Genomic DNA, 7,474 nt, shown 5'->3' with positions numbered 1-7,474 from the left:
GGTACGCGGGGGCACAGTGAGATGATGAAGAGTGACCTCAGGATCTCCGGCGAGACGGAGATAGAGATGGAGTGGTGCTAGAGGAGAGGGAGACGAGGTGAGGCATGCTATACAACGACGGTGACAGTGACTGCATAGTGCACAAGGTGAGGCTGACTTTGGTAACCCGGACACGTTGCCTGGACTGGTGTCACCTCGGGCACACGGTCTTGTCAGTTCACTGTGAGGACCGAATGAATAATAGTATTTTGACCATCAAGTGTACCACAGTTGTACTACTACTACTACTAGTAGGAGTAGTAGGAACATGAGTAGTACTCCCGTGCTAGCATGCCTCTGGGTTCACTTCATCCTCCAGGTATCATCCATATTGCGAGCAGAACCAAATTCTCGTGCATGCGGAAGCGCGAAGAAGGACTTTTATTTTTTGAGGATCACCGCATATTCCTTAACTAGAGAACGTTGTGTCTCCCACGCACTCGCCAATATCCATCTGAACCAGCTATGACACATTTTTTATCCGTTTGCATAGGTCCCACCTGTCAGGTGGGGTACAAAAATAAAAAAGCAATCATAAAATGTCTCGCCATGGTGATTCTAAAGAGTGACCTCAACTAGCCAGTGGCACATATAGCGCTGTAAGGATGGGCACGTACAGAGACAGGCCCCAATCCTCAGTCTACCCGCGTAGCCTTTTCGTTTAGTCTACCTAGCTGTCTAATCAACTGCCTGCAGGCCACTTCTCCCATTTACTTCTCCATCGGGAACCGATTTTCCTCGGCTTCTTCACTACTCCTTGATCTTCATTTGCATCCAAACCACACTGCATTCACATTGTTTTAACCTCTTCACATCCTCCCAGAGTAATTCCGAAGCCCCTATAAATAATCATCTTCTTCATTTAGACTAGCCATCTAATCCTAATTTTACAAACCATAGCCCTCCGGTCCAGCGGTTCCAAATGGTGAAGGAGATCGAGATGCAGGTTTTTAGCATCCAACATGTCATCGTCGAAGGCTCGTTGAGCATTGTTGCTAAAGTCGCCGACCACCAAATGGTTGTTCGGAAGTGGATCAACAATGTATCCAACTGCCTCCAAAAGGTGCAGATGAATGTAATCGGTCTCGACTCAGAGTACATGGAGCGTGCCACTTGGAAGGTCCAACGCGCTACCGTCCTTCAACTGTGCCTCGAATATGATGTTTTGGTGTACCACATCATACACGCGCCCTCCATACTAGGTGAGCTTCACGATTTCTTGTCTCGGGAGAACATATACTTCTATGGGGCAGCCATCGCAGGGGACAAACAAAAGTTGGAGCCGTACAACCTTGATTTGAAAAGCATCACTGACCTACAAACCAAAATAAAAATTTCTGTAGAAGATTGTGACAAACCGACACCATCCCTATTCTACATACCAAATTTTGTGCTCGAAACAAATCTTCAGAAGGGTGACGAGTGAGGGAGTCCTGGACTAAGGGGTCCTCGGGCGTCCCACCTGTTAGCCATGGGCCGGACTGATGGGTTGTGAAGATACGAAGACTGAAGACTGCACCCGAGTCCGGATGGGACTCTCCTTGGCGTGGAAGGCAAGCTTGACGACCGGATATGTAGATTCCCTTCTTTGTAACCGACCTTGTGTAACCCTAGATCCTCCCGGTGTCTATATAAACTGGAGGACTTAGTCTGGATAGGACACTCTTTATCATAGTCATACAAGCTAGAATCTAGGGTTTAGTCATTACGATCTCGTGGTAGATCAACTCGTGTAACACTCATACTCATCAATATCAATCAAGCAGGATGTAGGGTATTACCTCCATAGAGAGGGCCCGAACCTGGGTAAACATCGTGTCCCTTGTCTCCTGTTACCATCGACCTTAGACGCACAGTTCGGGACCCCCTACCCGAGATCCGCCGGTTTTGACACCGACATTGGTGCTTTCAATGAGAGTTCCAATGTGTTGTCGCTAAAAGGTTTGATGGCCCCTTCAACCGTCAATAATGACACCGTCCAAGGAGAAACTTTCCTCCCCATACATACCTTCGTCTTGGGCAGCTTTGCACTGCGGGACAATTCGCTTGGACATCTGGAGCAGATCGAAAGCTACGCCCCTGGCCATCAAGTCAGATTTGGGAGCTTGAACTACGTTGCGGACATCCGTGGAGACTTGATCTTCGCCGGATTCGAGACCGCGGTAGCCACTCCCGGTCACCCCGATGATCATGACCTAAATCTGTCATTAGGGTGCATCCAGGAGATCGCCCCTGTAACCGCTCTGGCCCAAGATCCGGAGCAAGATGCACCACCCAAGGACGGGAGGATCAACCCCACCACGGAGGCCACAGATTCCACGGTGTTGGAGCCGCATACAGACTTAACCTCTCACGACGTCTCTGTCAGCGGAGCTCCGAACTCGTATCCGGCCGTAAGTTCTGAACCATGTGAGCCTGCGGACACCGAGCTTGATTGTTTATTGATCTTCAAATTTAGCACCGTGGACATCTTCCCGCACTCGCCTTTGGGCGATGTGCTAAACTCGTTAAAAAATGTCCTTGACAAAGGACTCATAGCCGAACTGTATCCGGCTTGAACTAGGAGCCGGCGATGGAGAATTTTGCTTCCCTCCCGCCACCCACTTCATAGCCACGGTCGAGGATTTTACCGATGAACTTGACTATGACTCCGAGGACATCGATGGTATGGACGACGATGCCAGAGAAGAAGAGGTCCAGAACCTGCCGTTCACCGGACGCTGGATAGCCACTTCCTTGTATGATGTATACATGGTGGATGCACCAAAGGAGAACAGCGGCGAGGACAAGGAAGATCCATCTGAGGATAAACCTTCTGAAATACAGTTGAAGCGCCAGCATCAGCGGCGCCGCTCTAAGTGACGCGGCAGCAAAGACAGCAGTACCGGCACAGGAGAAGACAACACTCCAGAAGGTGCCGAAGACAATGAAGACCCTGTCGATACGTCTAATGAATAAGACGAACTGCAAGGTGGGCAGGTTAGCCCCGGTAAACAGGCCACGCATGAAGACTCGAAGGACGATAACTACCTTCCGCTCTCTGAGGATGAGGTGAGCCTCGACATCGAGGATTTCATTGTGCCTGAGGAACCTCTTGAGCAGGAGCGCTTCAAGCGCCAGCTAATTGCCACTGCAAGGAGCCTGAAAAAGTAGCAGCAACAGCTTCAACCTGACCAAGATCTGCTCAATGATAAATGGACCGATGTCCTAGCAGCCGAAGAGTACGGCCTCAAGCGCCCAACCAAAATCTACCCAGAGCGCAAACTGCTACCTTAGTTTGACGAGGAGGCGCCGAAGTAAATACCTCCATTGTACAATGCGTCTGACCGACCACCACGTGGTCGAGACAAAACGGCAACTCACGCCAAACACCAGCCAGCCCCGCCTCAGTGCACAGGCAGAGGTAAACCAGCCCAGGGGCATACATATGACCTCTGGCAAACCCTGAACAAAAACCTAGGACACACTAGATCATTCTACGGATCGCGAGGGTGTGGCTTGAGATGCGACGACAGCCACATATTCGGATGTGACAAACTTAGTCACGCACGGGACGAAAACCGCAGACGGACTCCATCCGAGCTACGTCGCGATACGACCCGATATAGAGGCGCCGTACACCCTCATTGCTTCACTGATGAGGTCCTGGATCATGAATTCCCGGAAGGGTTCAAACATGTGAATATAGAATCAAATGATGGAACCACGGACCCCGCGGTGTGGATTGAAGACTTCATTCTCCACATTCATATGGCTCGCGGCCACGACCTCCACGCCATAAAATACCTCCCCTTAAAACTCAAAGGGCTCAGCAGTGGCTCAACAATCTGCCTGCAAATTCTATTGGCAGCCGGGAGGACTTCGAAGTGGCCTTCCTCGATAACTTCCAAGGTACATACATTCGACCTTCGGACGCTGATGACTTAAGCCATATAGTTCAACAGGCCGGAGAGTCCGCCAGGAAATTCTGGACTAGGTTCTTAACTAAAAAGAACCAAATCGTCGATTTCCCGGATGCCGAAGCCCTAGTAGCCTTCAAACACAGTATCCGCGACGAATGGCTCACTCGCCACCTTGGCCAAAAAAAGCCAAAATCCATGGCAGCCCTCACGGCACTCATGACCCACTTTTGAGCGGGCGAGGTCAGTTGGTTGGCCTGTAGCAAAAAGAGTGCAAGCGAAGCCGGCACCCCTGAAGCTAAAACTAGCAACGACAAGTCTCGACGGAACAGATACAAGCGCCGAAACAACAGTGATAACACTGAGGCCACGACAGTTGCCAGATTCAGGGGCCCTAAATCTAGTAAGCAGAACAAGCCGTTCAAAAAGAACAATTCAGGCCCATCCAGCTGAGACTGCATACTCGATCGTCCGTGCTAGATTCATGGCACCCCAGACAAGCCACCCAATCATACAAATAGAGATTGCTGGGTTTTTAAACAGGCCGTCAAATTAAACGCCGAAAATAGGGAAAAGGGATCGCTAAGCGAGGACGATGATGAAAAGCCCCAGCAACCGACCATAGGGGGACATAATAAGTTTCCCCCTCAGGTCAAAACAGTGAACATGACATATGCTACACACATCCCTAAGAGGGAGCGCAAGCGTGCGCTCAGGGACGTCTATGCGATAGAGCCAGTCGCCCCAAAATTTACTCCATGGTCATCATGCCCAATCACTTTTGATCACCGGGATCATCCGACCAGTATCCGGCATGGTGGCTCAGCCGCATTGGTCTTAGACCCCATAATTTATGGGTTCCACCTGACTCGCGTCCTTATGGACGGAGGTAGCAGCCTTAATCTTATCTATCAGGATACAACGCGAAAAATGGGCATTAACCCATCAAGGATCAAGCCTACAAGGGATACCTTTAAAAGAGTCATACCAAGCGTAGAGGCTCGTTGTACGGGCTCAATCACACTCGAGGTTGTCTTCGGATCTCCGGACAACTTCCCAAGCGAGGAGTTAATCTTCAATATCGTCCCATTTCGCAGAGGCTATCACGCACAAGCTCGATTCAACGTAGTACCGCACTATGCTTATCTCAATCTCAAGGTGCCCGGTCCGCGCGGCGTCATAACAGTCAACGAAAATACGGAACGCTCCCTCCATATAGAAGAGCACACAGCTTCCTTAGCAGCAGTAGTACAGAGCGACCTTCTCAAGCAGAACCTTAACTCGGCTGCCGAGCCCACGGACACCGTTAAGAGGGTCTGAACTACTCTATAGCAAGAGAGCTCGGCTCGTCATGATCTCGACTAGCAATTCGGCCTCTGTCGCAGTTCTGATCAAGTGGTGGCATTCCTGGCGCGCGTACATAACTATGCGCTCAAATTCCCATGGGCATCGACAAAGGCATAGCTAGCTTGTGGTCCGTAGTATGGCTCAACCGACGTCGGATACACATATACTTTCATTTTTACTTGTTTCCTTTTTATGTCTCAATCCCACAGGCACCATCCGATCGCCTAGTCATCGGTCATCTTGAAGGATAAACACACCAAGACGATGAGAAACACGGACATATGGGGGACCTCTTAGGTGATTCCGTTTACGATAACTTTACCTGTTTTTCAAGACCCACATTCAGCTCTCCCTTGGTTTCGACATGTCAAATAGTCTGTTGCTTATCGCACTACCTGTATCAATGCGCTTTGACATACTAATTACATTACAATGAGAACAGTTTGCGGCTGGAGCTGTAGGACTCCAACCTTTTTGTACCTTTTCGGTTTTCTTTCTCCTTTCTCTTTTTTTAGCTCCCCTGTGGACAACCGTATCAGGAAGCACCCGTACACTTTGGTATGTTTCATGTCCGCCAGGGGCTGCACAACACCCCACATTACGGCAACAAAAGTCTGAACACTTTTTATAAGTATAGTTCGGCACCCCGAATTTAGCATTATATGCATTGGCTCCGAATCATGTCTATGGTCAATAGTTGGGTTGCCCGGCTCCTGTGCTTGCTACCTTACACTCCGCTACATCGGCTAAGGTAGTAAAGGGATAACTACTGCGATTGCGTCTTGGTTTATCCAAAGGAGCACCTTATTAGAGAAAGCCGAAAACTGACTGTCATGATGTGGCGAGAGCCGGTTAGCTGTTCGGAGGTTGCAGATCATTGGAGTTTTCTTCCGCATTACGCGAAGGATTGGTACTTCCAGATCAGACGCTTATAGCACTCTAGTTCGGATACTAGGGGCTGCGCCCATGTTTTTATTGTTGCACTCCTATGGCTAACTGAGGGCGTTACAGCCGCATAGTCTGGTTGCCTGGTTCGCTGTGCTAAACAACTCCTTCAAGGACCATCCAATTGGATCAAGATTGTTTAGATTCCATCCGGAACACCCCCATACTACCTACGTGGGGGCAGAAGCCCACGACTGGTTAACCCGCAGATTTTATACAACCCGGCCGCACAAGAAGTAAAAATTTAAAAACATAACAAGCATTATATTGCATAAACATTTTGTTTCACCATACAAGGCAGCGGGAGCTCAAATACATTCAGTCAAAGATGGTGTCCTTCCCACAATGATCCGCAACAATGCAGGACCCCTCTAAGACATCGCCAAAGTATCACTCAGGTGTGCGGTACTCCTTGCCCTTCGACGCCCCCCGGTCGCGAGCTTGACAGTGTCCAGCTTCGCCCACCAGACTTTGCAACAAGAGAAGGCCAGACGCGTGCCCTCAATGCAGACGGACTGCTAGATGACATCCAGCTGAGGACAGGCATCCACCAGCTTCTTCCCGAGGCTCAAAGTAGCTGCCGGGAATTGCTTCAGCTGGCCACAGCCGGACTATCATATACTTCATGGCCAGTTCGGCCACCCTGTGCATCTCGGCCAGCTGTTTCAGCTGATCGCTGAAGGGCACCGGATGTTCTGGCGCACAATATTGTGACCAGAACAGCTTCTCCGCGGGGCTCCCTTCTTCAGCCTGGAAGAACTCCGCAGCATCGGTCACACTGCATGGCAGATCATCAAAGGCCCCTGGAGAACTCCGAATCCGGGTTAGTAAAAGGAATTTACTCTTCACACTCCTTCTTTGCATATTGAATGCCTTACCCTCCGCGATCTTCCTGGCCTCCTAAATCTCATTGAGGGCACCTTGGACTTCAAACCGGGCCGCCTCCGCACTCTTACGAGCCTCGGGAAGTTCGGCCTCTTGAGCTGACGCATTGTGCTCCAAGGTATCACACTTGTTCACCACGTCCTGGAGCTCCTATTCGACTTCGTTGACCCGGGCCTTGAGCCTTTTATGGGCGGCCTACTCCTTGACAGCCTTCCCCTCGGCTTCGACCAGGGCAGCTTTCAAGGCCTCGACCTCGGTCGTCTCCTCTATTTACATCATGATACTTCGGTCATTGCAAACTATTTTCACTTTTTTCGAATCCATGACATGTCATTACTTACCTTGTCTTTCTTGGAGCT

This window comes from Triticum dicoccoides, chromosome 2A (assembly GCF_002162155.2).
Source record: "Triticum dicoccoides isolate Atlit2015 ecotype Zavitan chromosome 2A, WEW_v2.0, whole genome shotgun sequence".
In the NCBI taxonomy this organism is placed as follows: Eukaryota; Viridiplantae; Streptophyta; class Magnoliopsida; order Poales; family Poaceae; genus Triticum; species Triticum dicoccoides.
Note: the sequence above shows the minus strand (reverse complement) of the source record.